The following is a 25,435-nucleotide window of genomic DNA, read 5'->3' as shown; positions in this document are numbered from 1 at the left end:
AGGATTGTGGGATTGATCCCATGTCAGGCTCTGCTTGGAAATCCCTTTCTCTCTGCCCCTCCCTCACTGACACATGCATTCTCTCTCTCTCTCTCTCTCTCTCTCTCTCTCAAAATAAATAAATAAACATTGTAAAAAAAAGAAAAAGAAAATCAATGAAACCAAAAGCTAGTTCTGTATAAAAAAAAAAAAAAAATCAAAGAAATTGGTAAGCTTCTAGCTAGACTGGCCAAGATAAAAATAAAGGAGATATAAATTGCCAGTATCAGGAAGAAGAGAAGTGATCCCATAGGGATGAAAAAGATAAAAAGGGACTATTACAAAGAACTTCATATCTATAAATTTGACAAACTCCTTGAAAGACACAACCTGCCAGAGCTAATGCAGTAAGAATAGATAGCCAGAATAGTCCTATTTCTATTAAAGAAACCGAATTCATAGTTTGAAGAAACCTTCCAACAGAGAAAACTCCAGACTCAGAGGTTATACATCTCTGAAACCCCCTTTCTCTCCTGAAAACCTCCTTCCTGAGGAGGCTCCTCTTGAATCTGGACCATATGTTCTCTAGGCCAGCTATATAGCTGTCCCTCCTAGAACATCATTTCACTGTTCTCCTGGGTTAGATTTATGGTTTCCTACATTCCAGGCCTTTCTTTCACTTCTTTATTTTGCTTGAGCCTAACTTCTGATGCTTTCCAGGCATGAAAGTATCTTTGTTCTACTCCCATACTTCATTGTTAAGTAGCCACAATTCTGGTCAAGAAGACTGCTGTTGGTACACTCAGTTCTTTTTTCTATTTTGGTTTTCTCTCTGGAAACCTTCAAGATTTCTTTAATTTTTTTTTTCATTCTTGATGCTGTGAAATTTCACAAATGTGTGCCACAGAGGCAGATTTTGTTTTGTTTTAAATGTTGAACATTCTTAGAAACAGAAACAGAATGTTATATGATTTTTAATGAAGGCTGTTTTGGTTAGGGTGATAGAATATAGGGTAACATTTCACTGTAATATTTTTATATATGTTGCTTGCAAGAGTTTGTAACAAGCATGTATTATTTTTATAAAAGCTATGCCATTAAAAAATAACAAGAAAGTCGCACAGTATCAATTAAAACTTTAGATATTCAAACTCTGATTCCATAATTCTACTCTATAAATCTATGTTCTAGCAAGGGGTGCAAATATATATATACAAGAATGTATATAGCAGTGCTGTTTATACCATTAAAAAACTGGAAACAGCACAAATGTCTAGTGGTTAGTGTTGGTACTATATCTATAGTATATATCTATGGTATATATATATATGGTATATGGTATATATCTATGGTACTTATATACTATAAACATTATTATGCATATAAAAACATCTATGGTACTTATATACTATAAACATTATTATGCATATAAAAACACTGACACAGATGTATAAAATATTACTAAATGAAAAAGAGTATTGTAAAATAATAAAGCATTACCATTGTTACATTAAAATAAAAAAGCAAACAAACCAAACCATGTGTTTGGGTATATATACACATATAAGGAAAAGCATAAAAGTCTGAAAAGATGCATCCCAGGACGCAATGCTTCTACAAAAGAATGGTAAAGGATATATAATTTCCACAATAACTGAAAATGGAATAATATAAAATATGAATGGATTTAATGATCACCAAATGCTCCAAATGTAAGACAAAGATGTCTTATTGGATTTTTAAAAATCCAATTCTATGCCCACATTAACCAAAAGAAGGCTGAAATAGGTATATCAAAATTCAAAAGAGATCACAGACAAGAGAAGACTAAGGAAACATAACTAAATGCAACATGGGATCTGGATTGGGTCCTAGAACAACAACAATAACAACAAAATTAATGGAAAAACAGGTGATATTTGGATAAAGTGTATAGTTTTGTGAATATTATAATATTAATTTCTTGGTTTTGATCATTGTACTATGATTACACATTGTATTAACATTAGAAGTAGGGTGAAGAATTTTTACAGGAACTCTGTAGTATTTTTCTAACTTTTTAGTGAATCTAAAATTATTTCAAAATTAACAGCTTTTAAAAATAGCAGACTAGACTTGGGACGCCTGGGTGGCTCAGTCGACTAAGCCTCCTCCGACTTCAGCTCAAGTCACGATCTCACAGTTTGTGAGTTCGAACCCCCTGTTGGGCTCTCTGTCAGCGCAGAGCCCACTTGGGATCCTCTGTCCCACCCCCTCTGCCCTCCCCCTGCTTATACTCTCTCTCTCAAAAATAAATAAACATTAGGGGCACCTGGGTGAGCTAGTTAGTTAAGCGTCTGACTCGGGCTCAGGTCATGATCTCATGGTTAGTGAGCTGGAGCTCCAAGTGAGGCTCTGTGCTGATAGCTCAGAGCCTGAAGCCTGCTTCGGATTCTGTGTCTCCCTCTCTCTTTCTGCCTCTCCCCCGCTTGCACTCTATCTCTCTCTCAAAAATAAACATTAAAAAAAAGCACTTTAAAAAAATAGATAAACATTAAAACATTTTTAAAACTCAGAGTAGACTTTAAAACAAAAGGCATTACTAGAGATAAAAAGGAACACTTCTTACTGGGGAGAAAAAGCTTCAATTCATAAGAAGATAGACTACTTATAAAGTTGTATGTTTCTGATAACATGACCTGAAAAATAAATAAATCAAAAATTGATAGAACTACTAGGGAGAAATAAATCTATGATTACACACAGAGATTTAATACACTGTAAATTCTCAGTATTTATCAATCAAGCGAGCACGTGCGTGCTCGCACACACCCACACCCCACAACCAAGCCACACACACAAATCAGTAAGGAAAGAGATTTTAAAAACAGCATTAAGAAACTTCATCTAACAGACACAATAAAGCATGGCACCAACCACAGAATTCACATCTGTTCCTCTCTCACATACACTCATATTTACTCAGCATTAAAAAATATATATATATATATATATATATACAAAGCAAGTACTCGCACATTAATATTTTGATGGTAGTTACAGGGGTGTTAACTTTTTAATTATTCATTGAACTGTCCACATTATTTTATATCCTTGTCTTTACATGTATTACATTTCACAATAAAGTTTTTAAAAAGTTAACTTATCTATTAGATGTCATTTTTTTCCCCAGTTTTTTAAAACTTGTTCCACAGCAGCAAAATTCTCAAGACAAAATTATGAAGGAGGGGAAGTTGGTATACTTCGACAGAATATAAAACAAGATTCAGGATTAAGGGTTCCAGCAAAATAATCCCTGTTGTACTCTAGTAGCTTCCAAAATTTATAAATCCAGGAATACTACAGGCAAGTCTCAAAATAGCATTTATTTACAATCAAATCACCATAATGCAAAACTACAGATAAACAAGAGTAAACAACATGAGTATACGCATCCCAAACAGTAAAATATCTAAATTAAAAATACCTTCAATACAGAGAATAACTGAATCAGAGGTGCACATGTCAACTGCCAAAAGGAGATTTACAGTAAATCCGTCTCATCAATTAGCCACTTTAATGAAACCCTCAACCAAAGTATTAATTCTCAACTTTCAAAGTAATATCTCCTTATGTTGCCTGTCTTGAAATCAAATATACAGCAATTAAGTTATAACCAAAACAAATACAGAATAGTTAAATGATTATTTTGCTTTTCAAAAAGTAAAAATAACATATTCTCAAATATGTTTAAAATGATAAAAATAGACTGAAGCTATGTTCACAAAACTCTAGGATGAACTATTTCTTTTTAAAAAGTTTCTTTTTATTAAAAATTAAAAATTGGGGGTGCCTGAATGGCTCAGTTGTTTAAGCATCCAACTCTTGCTTTCAGTTCAAGTCATGATCTGGCAGTTTGTAGGTTTAAGCCCCATGTCGGGCTCTCCACTGCTGGCTGGCAGCGCCTACTTGGGATCCTAGCTCTCTGCCCCTCCCCTGCTCACATTCTCTCTCTTTCTTTCTTTCTCTCTCCCTCTCTAAGTATAAATAAATAAACTTCAGGGGGGAAAAAAAAAAACCTTTAAAAAAAATTAAAAATTGGGGCACCTGGATGACCTAGTCAGTTAACTGTCCAACTTCAGCTCAGGTCATGATCTTGTGGTTGGTGAGTTTGAGCTCCACATCGGGCTCTGCACTGACAGTGCTGAGCCGTTTTGGGATTCTCTCTCTCCCTCTCCCTGACTTGCTCGTGTTCTCTCTCAAAATAAATAAACTTTTACAATAAATTAAATATTACTACGAGTAGTTTATTACTTAACTGTTGCTGCTACACAAATTACTCCAGAACTTAGCAGGTCAAAACAACACACATTTGTTATCTTAGTTCCTGAGGAATCTACTACTGCTTAGATAGGTCCTGGGGTTCAGGGTCTCTAACAAGGTGGTAATCAAGGCATCAGGCAGGGCTACAATCATTTTAAGGTTTCACTGGGACAAGATTTTCCAACTTGACTCAGTGGCTGTTGGCAGGATTCACTTCCTAGGGGTTACTGAACTGAGAACTTCAATTCTCTGTGGGCTATTGGCCAAAGGCTCTCCTCAATTCCTTGACAAGGGGATCTTTCTAAGGTCAGTTCATGAGATAGCAGATGGCTACATCAAAGTGAGCAAGCAAGAAAGCTACAGCAAAAAGGAGGTAATAGTCTACTATAACATAATCTCGTAAGTGACAGCCCAGCACTTTTGACATAGTCTATCAGAAGTGAGCCTTTTAGTAGTCTACCTCAAGGGAAAAGGATTACACAAGAGTGTGAATACCAGGGTTATCTCAGAAGGCTGGCTCTTACAAGTAGCATAACAGAAAAGGAAACCGAACTAAAAGTCAGGAAAACTAGATTCTAGTAACTATGTGGCTAACTACAATGTCTCAGTATTTTTATTGAGAAAAAATGAGGCCTAAATGACCTCTAGGGTAATTTAAATTCTAAATTCTGTGCTTCTCTACGAAGTCTTTTGAAAAGAGTTACCAAGGATTAGAGATATTTGGTCAAAATGCCTCATTTTATAAAAACCAAATTCCAGGAAAGGTTAACGTAGACAGGTAGTAAGCCACACTTATTCTGCTCTTATACCCAGTGCTTTTGCATAATGGCACATTGCTTTTACAGTCAATGTCCTAAAACAGCCCTATCCCCTCTTTATAATAGTATCAAAATCCAAGATATTGAATGGAAGTTGAGAGTAATAATACACTAACAAGAGCAGCAAAAACTGATTAATGTATTGAGAATAATAATAAAGTACTAACAAGAGCAGCAAAAATTGATGTTGTGAATTTATCTTTTTCTTTCACCAACCCTAAAACAATCTCTCTAGGTGGCATGTGAGATGAAAATGAACTATCCTCTGCCCATCCCCAGTCACATGTATCTAGACATTTTAGTAATAAGTCTGCTGGACGGGAAGTATAAAAGCAACAAATAATAAATTGCAGCAGAGAAATACAGTCACTTTAAACAAAGAAAACACGATTAAATATAACCTAAATGAAGCATCTAAAAATTGAAACTGCAACCAGAAAAGGCAAGGTTTGTCCCCACTGGAATCCTAGAAAATACAGAGTCCCAGAGGTCGACAATGACAATATGATGCAGGCAATGTCCAGGAAAGTAGGTACTCTAGGAAGCTAATGACAACATCTGGGTCCAGATGTCCATGGTCCAGCACCATTAAACATTTGCATTACATAAACACCCTATTTGTTCCTATATGAGATCCACTTTATACCCTTTACCAACCCTAATATTTGTAATGACTCCAACTCTGATGCAAGAAGTACAGTTAAAACAATGCATATAAGTACAAATATTTTGTGTGGCAATTATGAAGCAGTAAGGTATTTGCACTAGTCAAAATATGTGTGAATGTGTGTGTAAAAACACATGTATATAATTGCAGAAATGGATCCAAAATTTCTATGTAAGAAAGGAGTAAGGACAGCAGTGGTTGGTGGTGGAAGCTAGGTCTAGTGGCTTATCTTAAATCTTAATATTTTATCTTATCCCATAATAATCAAGTAAGAATGACCAAAACTCAGTTATCTATCTCAAAGAAAAGATCAAGTTGATGAGAATACCCCTAACTCTCTCATTGGTTTTAGCATATTATCTAACTACATTCATAAATTCACTTCTATAAACCACCTAAAATAAGAGAAATTGTTAGCTAAAAATGTTAACATAGATTGAAAGAATAGTCAAAAAAGTTTTTTTTGATATTTTCCAAAGTTTTTTGATATTTTTTGGTACTGAGTGAAAAGCAGGGGGCCCAAAGTAAGAGAAGATGAACTGGACAGTCCAATGTGGCATTTAAAGAAGAGAGGACCTCTATCATGGGCAGGGATGGAATAGCTGAGTTTCATGGCCCAAACCATTGGTTATTACTTTCCATATTATGAGAATATTCAATCAGGCAGATAAAAATTTTAATCATGCCATCCCATGATGGAATGGCTCAAAAGACAGTATCTGAAAGTACTGCAAAAAAGTATTTTATGCTTTTTGTACTTTTTTTCCTCAAAGTGTCCAGAACTGTTTGGATATTCATCCCTTTCTTAGCATTTTATGCACTATCAGAAAAGGGGTTGTATCTCCTGTCTTTTCTCACCTCTTACCTCTCTTTTGTTTCTCAGTTATAAAGGGCTGGGAAAAAGTAGGAGCATTAAGAACAGTTTAGGGAAGCCTGAAACAGCTATCTAATTAGCCCTGAGGTAAAACTGGAAAGAAGCAAAGAAAATATACTTAGAGATTTAAAATTTAACTCCAAAACACTATAGCACATGCTGCTTAATACTATTATTTAACCTCAAAACACTACAGCACACAATACTTAATACTGTTAGTTTTCAGGGTTTTTTTTTTTTTTCAATGTAGCCCCTCTCAATAATTTCACCACCACCAATGGGCTAAAGATTGAACTGTCATTTTGAACAGTCATTTTCCAACATAGTAGGTTGGCAGTCTATGAAACAAGAATCAAAGAATGGGGGGAGGAAGAGAGGGAAGGAAGGCAAGCTAGCAAGCAGGCAGGCAAAAAAGGAAGAAAAAACAAAAAGAAGGAAAGAAAACAAGGAAGAAAATAAAACTGTATATTGTATATGGACTGAAGCTGTATATTGTATATGGACTGCAAAGCCTAAAACGCAAGCAGTCATAGCTTTATATGGTAGTGCTTTAAATGAATCTTTACAGGGATGCCTGGGTGGCTCAGTAGGTTAAGCGGCTGACTTCGGCTCAGGTCATGATCTCACCGTTCGTGAGTTCGAGCCCCACGTTGGGCTCTGTGCTGACACCTTGGAACCTGGAGCCTGCTTCTGTTTCTGTGTCTCCCTCTCTCTCTGCCCCTCCCCTGCTCATGCTCTGTCTCCCTCGGTCTCAAAAATAAGTAAAACATTAAGAAAAAAAATTTTAAATGAATCTTTACAATGCAAGGACTGCCTACATTTACTACTTGGCCCCTAACAAAAAAAATTTGATGACCCTCGCAATAGAGGATATCCAAATGGCCGATAACATATGAAGAGGTGTTAAGTATTACTAGTCATTAAGGAAATTACGGACAAACACCAATGTGATATCACTACACACCCACCAGAATGGCTAAAGACAACACTAAGTGTCGCGAGCATTTGGAGGAGCCAGAATTCTCAAACAATGCCAAATAGGAGTGCTGAAACAACTAATTCGAACAACTTTTTTGGTAATATACACAAGAAATACATACCTGCATACCCTATATATAGACATTTCACCAACAGGTACGTGTATATCTAACAGAAATGTATACATAGGTTCACCAAAATACAGCTGACCCTTGAATAATGCAAGGGTTGGAAGCACCAACCCTACACAGTCAAATATACAAGTTTAACTTTTGACTCCCTAAGAATTTAATTACTAATAGCCCACTGTTGACTGGAAGCCTAATCGATAACATAGTCTATTAACACACATTTGGTGCATGTATTATATACTATGTTCTTTTTTAAAAAATTTTTTATCATTTATTCATTTTTGAAAGGCAGAGAGAGAGCACGCGAATGGGGGAGGGGCAGAGAGAGAGGGAGACACAGAAACAGAAGCAGGCTCCAGGTTCCGAGGTGTCATCACAGAGCCCGACGCGAGGCTCAAACTCACGGACCGGACCGCGAGATCATGACCTGAGCTGAAGTCGGACGCTTAACCTACTGAGCCACCCAGGCGCCGCTATATACTATATTCTTACACTAAAGCTAGAGAAAACATTAAGAAAATCATAAGGAAGAGAATATACGTTTACAGTAGTATACTATATTTATAAAAAAAAAAAAAAAATCCACGCATGGGTGGACCCCTGCAGTCTAAACACATGTTGTTCAAGGGTCAACTCTACTTGCAAAAATGTTCATAATAGCCAAAAACTGGATGGAACACTATACAGCATAAGAACTGCTACATAATTTGTGTAAATCTCACAAATACAATATTGAGCAAAAGTGAGACTCAAAGGACTATTTACTGCATGATTCCATTTATATAAAGCCAATTAACAAGTAAATTCATAGATGACTTTAGAAATCGACATAATGGTTACCTCTGGAACCGAATCACACAAAGTGGAGTTTCTAAGATTCAAGTAATGTCCTTTCTTGATCTAGGTACTAGACACATGGATATGTACGCTCTGTACACTTTTGATTTATGCGGTTTTCTCTATGTGTATTATACCTTAAAAATTAACACACTAAAAAGATTTTTATAAAATCTATTCCTTTAAAGGACTGTCCACCCTTTCATTTTTCTGACTTATCATCATTACTTCTCACCAATGAGATCTCTTAATTCCTGTAATATAGAAGTCAACTTAGTTATTTTTCTTGGTATACTATTGCACAGGATACCCAAATGATTATGCACCTGTCATTTTCGGTTAGTACCACACTAGGTGCCAAGGTGAAACTCTGAAAAGCCAATAACTTATGATAGTATGTTAAAGTTACCGGGAGGGTGGGGGAGCCTTGAAAAGTGGTTTTGTTTGGTCCTTTGTTTTGGTTTACCTTTGTCTATCTCCACAGTGATTTAATCTGCATAAAATGTTCAAAGAAGCTTTTCAAAAACTCTGCTCTTGTGGAAAGCTTTTTTTTCTTTCTTTCTTTCTTTCTACCATCCTGCTGCTACCTTGTGTTTAGTTACTTCCATTCATGGAGCTTAAAATACTTCACAAATACTGTTGGGTGGTGTCACCTTCCAGAAAAATTTGGGCTCAGGCACACTGTGAACCTAAAAATTTCTAACAGTACCTTTCTACAGCTCCGCTCCCAGTGCCTAAAGAAGCACCGTCTTCTATGCTAAAACTTGTAAGTGCGAGAACTGAAATCCACAAAGATTAAGTCACTCTCAAGGACACAGAGTCATAGGCTGAGCCAGGACCTGAACTCTCCAACTAACAGCCACTTAAGGGAAAAACAAACAAAAATCTACACCCTTGAATAAATGCTCAGCTGTTGAACTTCTGTAATAAGAAACAGGAGGGTGCCGAAACTATGCCCAGAAAGAGGACCTGAGGACCCCACGACGCTGACCTTCGCGTGAGCCCTATCACTGCCGGCCATAGGGGGTCAACATTCACTGGGTGCAGACTCCGCGCCGCCCCTTCTGCTCCAAGGAGGCTGCGGCCGGAAATTCCAGGGCTGGATCTAAGCCCACCCCCTCCTTTTCGCCGGTCGCCCGAACCTCCCAGCCTACCTGTTTACCTGAGATGCGCCTGGCACTGCCTGGCGAGCCGACTCTGGGCGCTCGCCCTGAGTTTCAGAGGCCCGACGCGTGGCCACCACATCAGCCAATCGACGCTCGCTCGAGAGCCTCTCGACCCTGAGGCCCGCCCGCCCGCCTGGGAAGGTGCGCGCGCCCGCAAACGACCGGGCGGGGCCCGATGGGGGAGGAAGCCAGACGCACGCCGCGCGCCGGGGCCACGGGGAACCAAGGCGGAACGGGCGCCCGGCGGGAGCTTGCGGCGCGCACTGGGCATGCGCAAACCGCGGTGCTAAAACCACGGGGCGGGGCTTCTGGAGGACTGTGCCAGCTTGGGAAGTATTTGTAAGAGTTTAGAGAAGAAGACGGATTTAGTAGTCTCCGGTGACTGCGCCAGCTGAACGCTACGGTGTCCACTCCGAGACTACGAGCGCGTTCTATTAGAGCAAAATATTGCCCCGACAAAACCTAATCGGGCTAGAGGAGGAAACCTTGTGGTTAAAAACGTGTCTTGTGGCCTCAACTTTAGCCTTGCACTGTCCAAGAAGTTGGAGGAATTGCGGTTTTCTGGTTGGTTTGTGTGTGGTTTGGGATGAGAGGACACCGGGAGGGGGGCATATTGTGAAGTGATGGTTGAATGAAAAGAGCTGAAGTTGGACTCCAGTTGGGTGAGCAAAAAGCAATACCTAGCTCCTGACCAGGGAATATTTACAAACTAAAACTTGAGGGTGGTAAACTTTTTGACTGAAGTACTAGAACGAGATCTGGATGCTTATATTCAACTAATGGATTCTTTAAGTCTCAGTGTTGAACCTTCCAGAATTAAAGAATTAAGTCCTCAATTCATGTACTTCTGTGTTTCAACAAGAAAGGACTGACATTGTTAAATAACTGCTAGTAATTCAGATGTTTTCTTGTTCCCCATATCAGTATTGCTTTTATAAATGTCACCTTAACTCCTTCAGATACCAAATATTTATTGAGTACATACTATGTGCCTGGAACTCTTCTGGGTGTTTGATAAGCAATAGTAATGGTTTTTTACACCACATCCCCCAGAGAACTGGCATAATAGGAAGTGTGGACAGTTTCCCAACACTTTATTAAGTGCAAAAAAGGGGAGTGAAAAAATAAGACATAAAAAATGGGATATAAGTTGGTTGAAACAAAATAGGTTATAATATTCATAAGCTATTGGCTATTTTATTGTAATGAATGGACAGTGTCTGAAGATGTTTGTTACAGATTCAGCTTTGAAATACATTTTTCTTTACTTCAGTCAAGGTCTGAAATAGATATTTATTGACACAGTACCATCAAATATATGAGACAAATATAGAGGAAATAGAGAAGTAGTATAGTTTGTTAGAGTAGGTGGGAAGGGCATTCCAATCAAGAATGACTTCTGAAAAGGTTTAAGGCCACCCCAAATTATGTGTAAAAGAAAGAAGAGAAAGTTGCTTTTCCTAGCTAAGAAATAACAAGAAACAAGGGGGGAGAGTGACCACAACATTGAGAAAATTCAAAACAAATAATGGGTTTATAAGTTAAATTTAGAGAAAGTGATTATACTATTTTTCTTTGGGTAAAGGTATATTAACCCTAGTTTTTAAAAGCTCATCTGGCTGCTAAAAGTCTAGGGTAAAGAGAAAACCCCATGTTTTCTTTCCCTTTGGTAAGTTGTTTTTTCTTCCAAAAAAACAGTGATACCAAACATTAGGTCTTTCTCCCTAGTCCTTCCTCTAACTTACTCAAGGTAACTTTTTAATGTTCTTTTCCTGAATTTTTCAGATCTCAATAGCTATTTTTTTCCCAAACCTCTTCACACCACTGTTGCTCATATACACATTTCTTTATTCTCTATCCTGCTAACAGTTGCCAGTCTATAAGAAATGAAAGAGACCAATTACAGCGTTCTTTCCTGTTCTCAAGCTAATTATCAAAGATCATCACTTTTAAAAGTTGGGCTTTTGCAGAAATCTCAATAAGGATGAGAGGGAAAAGAAAATGAACTCCCCTATTTTTTTACCGGAAGCAAAAGAATGTCAGATCATGAATGCTCTCAACTCCACAAATATCTTAAGCCTCCTACAATGTGCCAGGCACTGCAATCAGTTCTGGAAATAGAGTAATTAATAAAAACTATGTATACAAGTACATGAGAATGCCATGTGCATTTAGGCAGGGTAATCTAGAGAAATAGAAACAAGATTTCACATATATATAAATTAATTGTATTTCGATACACTAAGGATTACCAATCTGAAAAGGAAATTAAAATCTCATTTACTATATCATCAAAAAGGATAAAATACTTAGCAATAAACTGAGGAGGTGAAAGACTTGTACACTGAAAACTATAAAATATTGCTAAGAGAAAATACAAACGGAAAGACATCGTCCTTGTGAATTGGAAGACAATATTGTTAAAATGTACATAGTACCCAAAGTGATCTACAGATTCAGTGCAATCCTGATCAAGATCCCAAGGCATCTTTTGCATAAATACAGAAAGAAAATTGTAAAATTCATATGGAACCACAAAACACCCTGAATAGTCAAAGCAAGCTTGAGAAAGAACAAAGTGGAGGCCATACAATTCCTGATTTCAAAACATTCTACCCACCATAATAACCAAGCGGCATTTTCATGCCTCTTGATAATGTCTTCCCTCTGTGCATGTCTGCCTCGGTGTCCAAATTTCCCCATTTTTATAAGGATATAATCACACTGTATTAAGATCACCTAATGACCTCACTATAATTTGATTATTATGCAAAGACCCTCTTTCCAAATAAGGTCTTATTCTGAGGTGCTGTAGATTAGACTTTACTTCTTTTTGGAGGGACACAATTCAACACATAACACCACCTTGAGAAACATGAAAATGAAAATATGACATTCCAAAAGTAATGGAATGCAGTGAAAGCAGTGCTAAGAGAGAAATTCATAGCTGTAGATGATTATATTTAAAAAGAAGACCTCTCAAAACAAAAACTTAACTTTATACTGTAAGGAAGTAGAAGAAGAGCAAGCTAAACCTAAACCTGCAGAAGGAAGGAAATAATAAAGATTACAAGTGAGACAAATGAATACTTAAAAATTCTAATAACTTCAACTAGATTGGTGAAGAAAAGAGTAAAGATGTAAATAAATTAGAAGTGAAAGTGGTGCCATTACTACTGACCTTAGATAAATTAAAATAATTATAAGAGAATATTATGAACATTTGTATGCCAACAAATAATGTAGATTAAATGCACACATTCCTGAAACACACATTATCAAAACTTACTCTAGAAGAAATAGAAAGATCTCAACAGACCTATAACAAAGAGACTGAATCAGTAATTAAAATAAAAACAAATCCAAGACTAAATGGCTTTGCTGGGCAATTCTACACATAAAGAAGAATTAACAGTTTTACTCAAAAAAAGAAGAAGAGGAGTAAATGCTTCCTGATATACTCCATGAAATCAGCTTTACCCTTATGCCCTTATACCCTTATACTAATGCCATCACAAGAAAACTACAGACCAGTATCCCCAACCAGTCCCCCTTATGATGCAAAAATTCTCAACGATTACTAGCAAGCCAGACTCAAAATCACATTAAAAGGATTTATCCCAGAAATACAAGGGTGGTTCAATATAACTCAATCTATATAACACATCATATTAATATAACAAAGGAAAAATGCCCACATGATCATCTCAATAAATTATAGAAAAAGCACTTGACAAAATTCAACTTCCTTTTATGATAAAATACTCAGAAAAATAGGAATTGAAGGGAACTTCCTTAACATGATAAAAAATCATGAAAAATCCACATGTAACATTCAATGATAATGACTGAAAGCTTTTCCCCTAAGGTCAAGAACAAGACAAGGATGCCTAATATTATCACTGCCATTCACATTGTACTGGAAATCCTAGAGACAGCAATTATGAAAGAAAAAGAAAGGCATCCAAATTGGAAGGGAAGAAGTAAAATTATCCCTATTTGCAAATGACATGATTCTACATAGACAAAATACCAACCCACAAAAAAATTAATACATGAATTCATCAGAGTTGGAAGACACAAGATCAATAGACAAAAATCAATTGTTTCTATACACCAGCAATAAATAATCCAAAAAGGAAATAAAATACTTTACTACAGAACCCGAAAGAATAAAATATGAGTGATAAATTTAGCCAAAGAGTTTGTGAAAGACTTGTACACTAAAAGCTACAAAACAATGCTGAAAGAAATTAAAGACGTAAGTGGAAAGGTGTTCTATGATCACAGATTAAAAGATGGCACAACTGAATTGCACTACTCTACAGATTCAGTCCAAAGTGATCTACAGATTCAGTCCAATCCCTACAGAAATCCTAATGGCCTTTCTTGAATAAATTGATAAACTAATCCTCAAGTTCATAGAAAATTGCAAGGGGCCCCAAATAGTCAAGACACTATTGAAAAAGGAAAGATGCATGTATGTGTTCTGATTTCAAAACTTACTACAAAGCTACACTAACCAAAATAGTAAGGTACAAACATAAGGCTAGGTATATAGATCAATGGAAAGAATACAGAGCCCAAGAAACCCAAATATCTATGGCCAATTGATTTTTGACAAGGATACCAAGACCATTCAATGGGGGAAACATAGTCTCTTCAACAGATGGTGCTGAGATATCTGGATACCCATAAGCAAAAGAATGAATCTGGATGCCAACTTCCCTCCATATGCAGGCATACCTCATTTTGTTGCACTTTGCTTTATTGCATTTCATAGTGTGTTTTTTACCAATTGAAGGTTTGTGGCAACTCTACATCAAGTAAGTATATCAGCGCCATTTTTCCAGCAGCATTTACTCATTTTGTGTCTCTGTCACATTTTGGTAATTCTTGCAATATTTCAAACATTTTCATTATTTGTTGTGGAGATCTGTGATCAGTAATCTTTGTTGTTACTATTGGGGGCACCATGAACCATACCCATATAAGACAACAAACTTAATTGATAAATGTTATTGGTGTTATCTGACTAGTCTACTGACGAGCCATTCTTCCATCTCTAGCCCTCTTGCTAGGCCTATCTATTTCTTGAGACACAACAGTGTTGAAATTACAACCAATTAATAATTCTACAAGATCCTCTAAGTGTTCAAGTAAAAGGAAGAGCCCTATACCTCTCACTTTTTTTTCCATTTTTAAAAACATTATGCTTTATTATCTTTTTTAATGTTTATTCATTTTTTCGAGAGAGAGACACAGTGCAAGTGGGGGATGGGCAGAGAAAGAGGGAGACACAGAATCCAAAGCAGGCTCTAGACTCTAAGCTGTAAGCACAGAGCCCAATGCAGAGCTTGAACTCACAACCTGCAAGATCATGACCTGAGCCAAAGTCAGATGCTTAATCAAATGAGACTCTCAGGTGCCCCAAAGCACTTCTGGCAGCAGTGGGATCTCACCTAATTCAAAAGCTAGAAATGATTAAGCTGAGTGAGGAAGGCTTATTGAAAAGCCAACAGAAGCTGAAAGGTAGGTGTTAGTGCCAAATGGCCAAGTTGTGAATGCAAAAGAAAAGCTCTTGAAAGAAATTAAAAGTTCTACTCCAGTGAGCGCAAGAACAAGAAAGCAAAGCAGTCTTACTGCTCTTAGGGAGAAAATTTTAGTGGTCTGCATAGATCAACCAGACACAACATTCCCTTAAGCCAAAGCCTAATCCAGAACAAGGCCCTAACTCTCTTCATTTCTTTGAAGGCTGAGAAAGATGAGGAAGCTGCCAAAGAAGAGCTTGAGGTATAAAAAAAGAAGCCATCTGCAGAACACAATAGTGCAAGGTGAAGCAGCCAGATATCTGGAAGATCTAGATAATTAATGAAGGTGGATACACCAAACAACAGATTTTCAGTGTGGACGAAAAAGCCTTTTATTGGAAAAAGATGGCATCTAGGATTTTCATAGATAGGGAGAAGGCAATACCTGGCTTCAAAAGCTTCAAAGAATAGGCTAACTCTCTTATAAGAGTCTAATGCATCTGGTGACTTTAAGTTGAAGCCAATGCTCATTTATCATTCTAAAGTTCCTAGGGCCCTTAAGAACTATGCTAAATCTACTCTGCCTGTGCTTTATAAAGGTAACAACAAAGTCTGGATGATAACAATCTGTTTATAACATGGTTTACTGAATATTTTAAGCCCACTGTTGAGACCTACTACTCAGAAAAAAGAATTCCTTTCAACATATCACTGCTCATTGACAAAGCACCTGATCACCTAAGAGCTCTGATGGAGATGTGTGATGAGATTAATGTTGTTTTCAGGCCTAACACAACATCCATTCTGCAGCCCATGGATCAAGGAGTATTTTTGACTTTCAAGTCTTATTATTTAAGAAATACGTTTTGTAAGGCTATAGCAGCCATAGAAAGTGATTCCTTTGATGGATCCAGGAAAAACAAATTGAAAACCTTCTGGAAAGGATTCACCATTCTAGATGTCATTAATAATATTTGTGACTCATGGGAAGAAATTGAAATATCAACGTTAACAGGAGCTTGGAAGAATTTGATTCCAACTCTCAATGATGACTTTCAAGGATTTAAGACCTCAGTGGTGGAAACAGCCACAGAAGTGGTGGAAATAGCAAGAAAAATGAATTACAAGTGGAGCCTAAAGATATGACTGACTTGCTTTGATCTCATAATCAAACTTTAACAGGTGAGTTACTTCTTAGGCACGAAAAAAAAGTGGGTTCTTGAGATGGAATCTACTCCTAATGAAGATGCTGTGAGGATTGTTGAAATGAAAACAAAGGATTTAGAATATGACATAAACTTTAGTTGATAAAGCAGTGGCAGGATTTGAGACAATTGAAACTCCAATCTTGAAATATCTATTGTGGGTAAAATGCTATTAAAGAACATCGCATGCTACAGAAATATGATTTATGAAAGGAAGAGTCAATGGATGTGGCAAAGGTCTTATTTTAAGAAATTGTCACAGCCATTCAACTTCAGCAACCACCACCCTTATCAATCAGCAGCATCAACTTTGAGGCAGGACCCTCCCCCAAAAAAAAGGTTATGACCCGCTAAAAGTGCACATGATACCATTTTTAGAAATAAAATATTTTTTTTCAACGTTTTTTATTTATTTTTGGGACAGAGAGAGACAGAGCATGAACGGGGGAGGGGCAGAGAGAGAGGGAGACACAGAATCGGAAACAGGCTCCAGGCTCCGAGCCATCAGCCCAGAGCCTGATGCGGGGCTCGTACTCACGGACCGCGAGATCGTGACCTGGCTGAAGTCGGACGCTTAACCGACTGCGCCACCCAGGCGCCCCAAGAAATAAAATATTTTTAAGTGAAATTATGTACATTGGTTTTTTTAGACATAATGCTATTGCACACTTAACAGACTACAGTGTAATGTAAATGTAACTTTTATATACACTGGGTAACCAAAAAATTCATTTGAGTCTATTGTGACATTTGATTTACTGCATGGTCTGGAAGTGAATGCACATGTGATATCTCAGTGGTATGCTTGCACAAAAATTAACTCAGAATTAACCAACAACATAAATAAATAGTTAAAACTATAATACTATTATGAGAAAATTTAGGATTAAATCTTTATTACCTTGAGTTTGGCAGTGAATTCTTTGACACCAAAAACATAAGCAACAAAAGAACAAATAGATAAGTTGGATTTCACCAAAATTAAAAACTTTTGGGCATCAAAGAATATTATCAAGAATGTAAAGACAACTTACAGAGTCAGAGAAACATGGGCAAATCATGAATCTAAGAGTTTAATATACAGAATACAGTAAAACCTTGGTTTGTGAGCATAATTCATTCCAGAAACATGCTTGTAATCCAAAGCACTTGTATATCAAAATGAATTTCCCCATAAGAAATAATGGAAACTCAGATGATTGACTCCACAACCTAAAATATTCATTTAAAAATGATTATAATACTGTAATATACAAAATAATAAAGAAACTATAAAATAAGAAAAATAAACAAATTAACCTGCACTTACCTTTGAAAACCTTCGTGGCTGGTGTGAGGGAGACAAGAGAGAGGAGGGTTATTGTGTAGGACAAACTTTCCAACTTTCACTAACACTAACAGAATCACTACTCTCTATTGGCTCCATGGAATATTTTCCTGCATGGGGGCCATTGTACATGCTCGCATGTATGTTGACTACAGTACAGTATTAATAAACTCTTGTCGGGGCACCTGGGCGGCATCTGATGTCAGCTCAGGTCATGATCTCATGGTTTGTAAGTTCAAGCCCATGTTAGGCTCTGTGCTGACAGCTCAGAGCCTGGAGTGTGCTTTGGATTCTGTGTCTCCCTCTCTCTCTGCCCCTCCCTCACTTGCCGTCTGTCTGTCTCTCTCTGTCTCTTGAAAATAAATAAAATGTTAAAAAATTAAAAAAAAACCTCTTGTCAAATACTGTATTTAATGGAACTGGCAATAAGGCAGCAGAGGAAAGTGTCTATATCTGCAGGCAGCCTGACCTAGAATGAAGCAAAGCATTCCTGAGCTTTCTCTTACATGGAAAAGCAAAGGACTGTCCATAGGTGCTGTGAAGTGGCAAAAAATACACTAGTGCCAGTTGTAGGCACCTTCCAATGTTCTGAAAAATCACTGATTTCTGCCAAACATAGTGGCTTGAGACCAAGCATCTGAGCATGAGAGATGATCACCCATAATCCCGCAGTGAGAGAGACACAAAGAACTATTGGCTCAGTTTTGATCATGTGACATTTGGCATCACATACTACTCATATTGCAAGACATTGCTTGTTTATCAAGTTAAAATTTATTGAACATGTTTGCTCATCTTGCAGAACACTCACAGGTTACTCAAAATCTGAGGTTTTACTGTTTAAAAAGAACTCTTACAACTCAATAACAAAGATAGTCCAATAAAAAAATAATCAGTGGACTTGAATAGATATTTCTCCAAAGAAGATATACAAATGGCTAACAAGCATGTGAAAAGATAGCCAACTTCATTGGCCACTGAGGAAATGCAAATTAAAGCCACAATGTGATACCACCTCCTCATGCAGACTAGGATGGCTATAATAAAAATAAATAAATAAATAAATAAAACTAAAGGAAAATATGTTTTGGGAGGAATGTGGAGAAGTAGGAAGACTTGCACATTTCTTTGGATATGTAAAATAGTATAGCCCCTGTGGAAAATAGTTGGTAGTTGCAATAATCCCATTCCTATATATATACTCAAGGAAAATGAAAAATATATGGCCACACAAAAATTTGTACACAAATGTTTACAGCAGCATTATTCTTAATAGCCTAAAGGTGGAAACAATCCAACAATCCATCAATAAATGAGTGAATAAACAAATTGTGGAACATAAAACGGAATTATTACTCAACTGTAAAAATGAATAAAGTACTGATACATCCTACAAAGTGGGTGTATTTCTTTTTTTTTAATTTTTTTAATGTTTATTTATTTTTGAGAGAGAGAGACAGAGTATGAGGAGGACAGGGGCAGAGAGAGAGGGAGACACAGAATCCAAAGCAGGCTGCAGGCTCTGAGCTGTCAGCACAGAGCTCAATGACCGGCAACCAGCGGTGAGTATTTCTAAAACATGATACTAAGTGAAAGAATTTAAGCATGAAAGGTTACATATTGTATAATTCCTTTTATATGCAATATTCAGAATTAGGTAAGTCCATAGAGACAGTAAGTATATTAGCAGTTGCCAGGAGATCGGAGAAGGATAAAAGAGGAGTGATTACTCAAAGGGTATGAGATATTCTTCTGGGTCAAATGTGAGTCATTAACTAAATTAATATTTATTAAATGCCTACTATGTTCTAGACAGTATTTCAGTCACTCTTGCATGGACTTGACATTCAAAAAGAGGTAAAGACTAGGAATAAACAACTAAATACAGAATATATGTAGGTGTTGAAAATGTAATGGAGAAAAGTCAGGCTACATAAAGAGTGAAAAAGTTGAGGACAAGTTCAATTTTAGCCATGTAAAGTTATCTGTTAAAGTAGCTTTTGTGGAGATGCCTAAAGGAAGTGAAGAAGCAAGTCATGGGAAGGTCTAGGAAAAGAACATTCCTGGCACAGGGAAAAGCAAATGCAAAAAAAATGGGAGCATGCTTGAAAGTGTTCAAAGGAATACCAAGAAAATCAGTGTGATGAGAATAGGGTGAAAGAGAAGGGTGTTAGGAAATGAGTCTGGAGAGGTAGCGAGAGCCATATTGGACATCTTTTGGGCTTATGGCTAGGACTTTAGATTCTATTCCAAGGATGACAGAAGGCCACTAGATGGCTTAGAACAGGTAATATCTGAACTATGCTTTAAAAAGATGACTCTAGCCACTGTAACCACAGTATTGAATTCAGTTTATAAGAAATGTCACATCCATAAGTGCCTAGATTACCAATTCTGAGAGCAGGAAATGTCTGGCTTTCCCACCCAACTCTTCCACTAAGTAGTTTGGTGACATAGGTGAGGTCCTCAATCTCTTCCCACCTCAGTTTCCTAAACTGTCAAATAAGGAAGTGATTAAAGTCTCTTCCAGGTCTATTATTCTATGATTCTAGAAAGTTAATATAGGCTTCAGTATCATATGAGCTCTTTTACTTAAACTAGTGATTCTCTCACTTAAGGGTACTTTTGCCCTGCAGAGAACATTTAGGAATGTCTGGAGACATTTCTGTTTGTCACGATTTGGGATGGAGTTGCTACCAGCAGCTAATGGGTAGAGGGTAGGGATGCTGTTAAATATCTTGCATTGCACAGGACAGCCTCCCACAACACAGAATTATCTGGCCCAAAATGTTAATGGTGCCATTGTTGAGAAACCCTGACTTAATAAACAGAAAATTCATACCTTTCATACATAGGCAATTTGTGACACTGAAGTTGTGCTTTTCTAATTTGTTTGCCAAAGTCTAGGATACCACAAGCTATTTACTGTGAATAATTTCACATTTCGATTTTTTTTTATGTATAGAAAAGTTGAAATTAAAATTAGAACATAAAAACAACACAGCTAGTGATTCAGAGAGAGGCCTCCTAAATTATATATACTTAGGTTCAAAGAATACCTCAAATACTCAGTGTGATTTCAGGCAAGTTACTTAATCTGTATGCCAGTGTAAGATGAGGATAAGAATATCTGTCACAGAAATATTGTGAACAAGATAATGGGTTACAAAATGCTCAGCCCATTGCCTGGCATAAGCATTAAATGAAGATTGTCATTATTACAATTTGCTAGGCAGGCTGAATATGGCAGGTGAGTTGCAGGTTCTCTCCACTTTTCCAGAATCTTCCAGATTTCCCCCTCCCCAATTCTCTTTTAATTTGTTTTGTTTTTTATTTTTAGGTTTATTTATTTGAGCAAGAAAGCACCGGAGAGAGGGGCAGAGAGAGAGGGGGGAGAGAGAGAATCCCAAGTAGGCTTGTCAGTGGAGAGCCTGAGCAGGGCTTGAACTCACGAACCATAAGATCATGACCTGAGCCGAAGTAAGACACTTAACTGAGTGTCTAATCTTCCATGAACCAAGATTTTAGACATCTACTCTACCAACCTTTTTAGAATTGAGTCTAAAATTAGTTTTGATTGAAGGCCGGGGAAGCTCTCCTAGGAGCAAAATGCATAGATTTCTGCACGTTGACCACACAGAAGTCTTAACTTCTAGATTCTGAGCGATGTCCCAAATAACAGAACTCTGATATATATATGACCTCTAAGTATTATTCCTGTCATATCACAATAAAATATTTTAAAAAGTTTCCCAAGTAATTATTTTGTTCACACTGTCCAGTAAAGTCCCTTGGAATTTAGAAATGTTCTGTTAGATAATGGGAAAATCTAATGTACCAGAACCTAAGATCTGTCCTAAATAATAACATGATGCCTCGGTATTTGTAAGTTATAAGCCATTAAGAGCTTAGAGCAATGACAGACCCACAAATTTTAAAGCATGAGTCTTTCACTTGTAAATAGCATTTCTTCAATACTTCTAATACTTCTGTATAAGAATATTATGGAATAATGGGTCTTTTTGAATAGTTCAAGAGTTATAATCTCTCCCAACTTTCTACCCTATTCCATGGATGGACTTGGGAGTACTCTATTACATGGATGTATGCCAAATTCTGCATTTGTGGGTCTGTGTTTTGACACCTAAATAAAAGAGTCTATGGGCCTACAGAGGCTATGTATCTCTTAGTAAATGGTATTTTGAGATGTGGGTCCAGTCATAGTTGGAATACCATGGGGTTATACTGTATTTTCTAGTGACACACTAATGAAGTTAACTTTAAGTTTGAGGAAAACAATTTTTTTCAAAATGTGCAAATACTGTCATTTTAAAATATAGCTCTTCGATGAATGGATAAAGAAATTGTGGTTTATACACACAATGGAATACTACGTGGCAATGAGAAAGAATGAAATATTGCCTTTTGTAGCAATGTGGATGGAACTGGAGAGTGTTATGCTAAGTGAAATAAGTCATAGAAAGACAGGTACCATATGTTTTCACTCTTATGTGGATCTTGAGAAACTTAACAGAAGACCATAGGGGAGAGGAAGGAAAAAAAAACCAAACAGGTTAGAGAGAGAGGGAGCCAAAACATAAGAGACTCTTAAAAACTGAGAACAAACTGAGAGTTGATGGGGGGTGGGAGGGAGGGGAGGGTGGGTGATGGGTATTGAGGAGGCCACCTGTTGGAATGAGCATTGGGTGTTGTATGCAAACCAATTTGACAGTAAATTTCATATTTAAAAAATAAATAAATAAATACAAATAAAATATAGCTCTTTATTCCTAAACTTTTCCCCAAAGTAGTAAACAATGCTGTTTATTTTCCAATATATTCTCCCCTCCTTCCATAATGTTTTTTTTCCCCCCTAGACTCATTGCCACACAGCAAAACACTATTTTTCCCAACCTCACTCGTACCTAGGTATACTCCATGTGGCCAAGTTCTGACCAATGAGATCTGTATAATTTCCAGGTCTTTTTTTATGCTTCTTGTCTTTCTCTTCTTTCTGCTGGCCGGAACCTTATTCATGGCTTACATGAGGGAAAATAAATTTCTATCTTATTTAAGCCACTATTGTTTTGGTCTTGAACAGTAGCTGATCCAATGGCCCAATACAAAAACTTTATTCCAACAAGACACTGAAGACATTATTAGATATTTATGTTCAGTGAGTATTTTAGGGTACCTGGCAGTTAAGTTTCTAGCCATTCTAATTATGTAGTTCTCAACCAAATAATCATTTTAAAATAATTTAATTTAAACAATCATTTAAAAATATAAGCTTGACACTTTAGCAGTTTTGCTCTGATATCAGGGCAAATAATAATAGAAAGAGTAATCTATCTAATGAGAGAAAGGAAATCTGAAACAGTAGGTCAAGTAAAATTTCCTTCCCCCCCCCCCCACCCCCCCTCAGTGCTAAACCTCCCAGAATTCCAATATTAGCTACAGGCAAATTTGGCTGCAGGTAAGAGATACATCCTATAATCAGAGCTCTTAGCACAGTGGGTATTTGTTGACTATAGATTAACACTGGCTGAGTCCCAGCTTCAGAATATTCTTATACCCAGATCTTATCTCCTCAACTATTCTAGAGGTGTAGGACCATAAATCAGATGTGATGGCAGGCTTTGCTTATTTTACTCAAAAAAATCTGCTCTAGCCCAAAGAGGTTAATAATTGGTAGTAATTTTCTAACAGAGTATTTGGAACTATGTCTAGGAGGGTCTTCTCACTGAATCCATACAGGTGTTAAGAGACTGAGGTCTTAGTGAGACCATAAACCTGCACCTACCTCCTCTGGATAAGATATTCAGAGATTAAGGACCTCATGGAATTGGTGAAGGCTATCTTTACACTGACCCCCCCAAAAAAAGGCTATCTTTAAATCTTGATCTGGGAGTATCAAGGAGTATCTAAGGAAGGCAAAAGTTTTACTTATATTGCAATATGGTAGTATCTCCTCCATTAGATTATATGCTCCACTAGGAATTTTAACTGTTACATTGCCAGTATGTAGGAAAGTGCTGATACTTAGTTAAGCTTTCAGTGAATGAATCTAGAATTTTGTTCAGTGTGTGCCTTGGGGTTTAATAGTTGTGACATTATTTTTAACTTAAAAAAATTCTCCACTTATATATATGAAGAAATAAATTAATTTGGGGGCATTTAATTAGTTTGGTTTTCTGTGTGACAGAATGTAGTTTGGCCTGCGGCTAATATTGAAATCTACAATCCTGTTGCTATTAGAAGAGGGAATTCTGGAATCAAATCCCAGAGACATTATTAACTTGTGGTGTGATCCTGGGAAACTCAGGGTCCTCACTGGACGATGAGGGAAATATTTCCTATGAGCTCTGAAATTCTGATTTTAGTGCTTAGTATAATAACAGGTTCTCAATATTTGTTGAATACATGATTCTATATTGCACTTAATACTTCATATTTAGTTTGTAAAAGACTGAAACATTGCTCAAAAGCTTTTACCTAAATAGCAAACATTTCTGAAAACTATCTCATGGCAAACATTTCAAACTTGGTTATTTTAATCAAACATTTGACCAAATATGAGAAAATTTATTTTTGCGTATCTGATCCACAAGCAGCAAACTCCCCGATTCCTTACTTTCAACAGTTTTGCCAGTCAGATACCATTATTACCAGCTTTTAATAGCTCTGCCTCAGAAATAAAAACAAAACATGAAACTAATTATTGTATTTTGCATAGTTAAGTGGAAATCATATACAATAAGGTTTTAATCATATTATATTGCTGATACTCCACTGTTCTTGGCTTTTTCATAATTGGCAATTTCATATGGTTCAAAGTGAATATATTTAGCATTAAATAGTGTGTTTAAGAACTAATATGACAATAGGGGCTCCAAATCCTCTCCACATACCTTTTACTGGTATCCTACCTGTTAGAGGTGCAGCAGGTATTTTTCTGAAATTTCATTATATTGTGTCTCTTCTACATAGTATTTGTAACTTGTGGTTTAAAAACAGTATAGGGGCACCTGGGTGGCTCAGTCGGTTAAGCGGCCGACTTCGGCTCAGGTCACGATCTCGCGGTCCGTGAGTTCGAGCCCCGCGTGGGTCTCTGGGCTGATGGCTCAGGGCCTGGAGCCTGCTTCCGATTCTGTGTCTCCCTCTCTCTCTGCCCCTCTCCCGTTCATGCTTTGTCTCTCTCTGTCTCAAAAATAAATAAAACGTTAAAAAAAATTTAAAAACAGTATAAATTAGCATTTATGTTTTGCCAAATATCCTAAAAGGGCTAGTGTGAACAATTAAGTGTTTTATAGAGAGAATATACTGATAGTTCCTTAATGTTCCTTGATCATTTAGGTTCGTGGTTCACAAACTTTAACGCTCGTAAGAAATCACTGGAGAACTTACTAAAACTCAGGTTTCTGAGCCCTTTACCCAGGGATTCTGATTCAGTAGATATGGGTGGGGCCGTGAATTTGCCTTTCTTGCAAACTCTCACATCGTGCTTCTGTTCCTGGATGCTAAGTTCATACTTTGAGAATCACTGACCTAGGGTACCTATGACACTTCTCTGTAGTAATGCCTCTTCTTTATTTTGGTTTTTCAGTAAATAAAACTCAG

At 37.0% G+C, this 25,435-nt stretch overlaps 1 protein-coding gene across 7 annotated transcripts in view; it reads right to left on the bottom strand.

The window, feature by feature from the left end:
- Window positions 1–24,840, bottom strand: part of MIPOL1 (mirror-image polydactyly 1) — a 320,926-nt gene extending 296,086 nt beyond the window's left edge. For 3 of the 7 annotated variants that reach the window (XR_006203777.1, XM_042943012.1, XM_042943008.1), the window contains exon 1: window positions 9,741–9,959. The gene's annotated coding sequence lies outside the window, so the exon portion shown is untranslated. Of the gene's footprint in view, window positions 1–9,740; window positions 10,050–24,744 lie in introns of those variants that run through there. The other 4 variants (XR_006203778.1, XM_042943011.1, XM_042943013.1 and 1 more) reach the window with 4 other exon arrangements.
- Window positions 24,841–25,435: the final 595 nt, after the last annotated feature.

Source organism: Panthera leo, chromosome B3, assembly GCF_018350215.1.
Source record: "Panthera leo isolate Ple1 chromosome B3, P.leo_Ple1_pat1.1, whole genome shotgun sequence".
Lineage (NCBI taxonomy): Eukaryota > Metazoa > Chordata > Mammalia > Carnivora > Felidae > Panthera > Panthera leo.
Note: the sequence above shows the minus strand (reverse complement) of the source record. Positions and strands in the feature narration are given on the sequence as shown.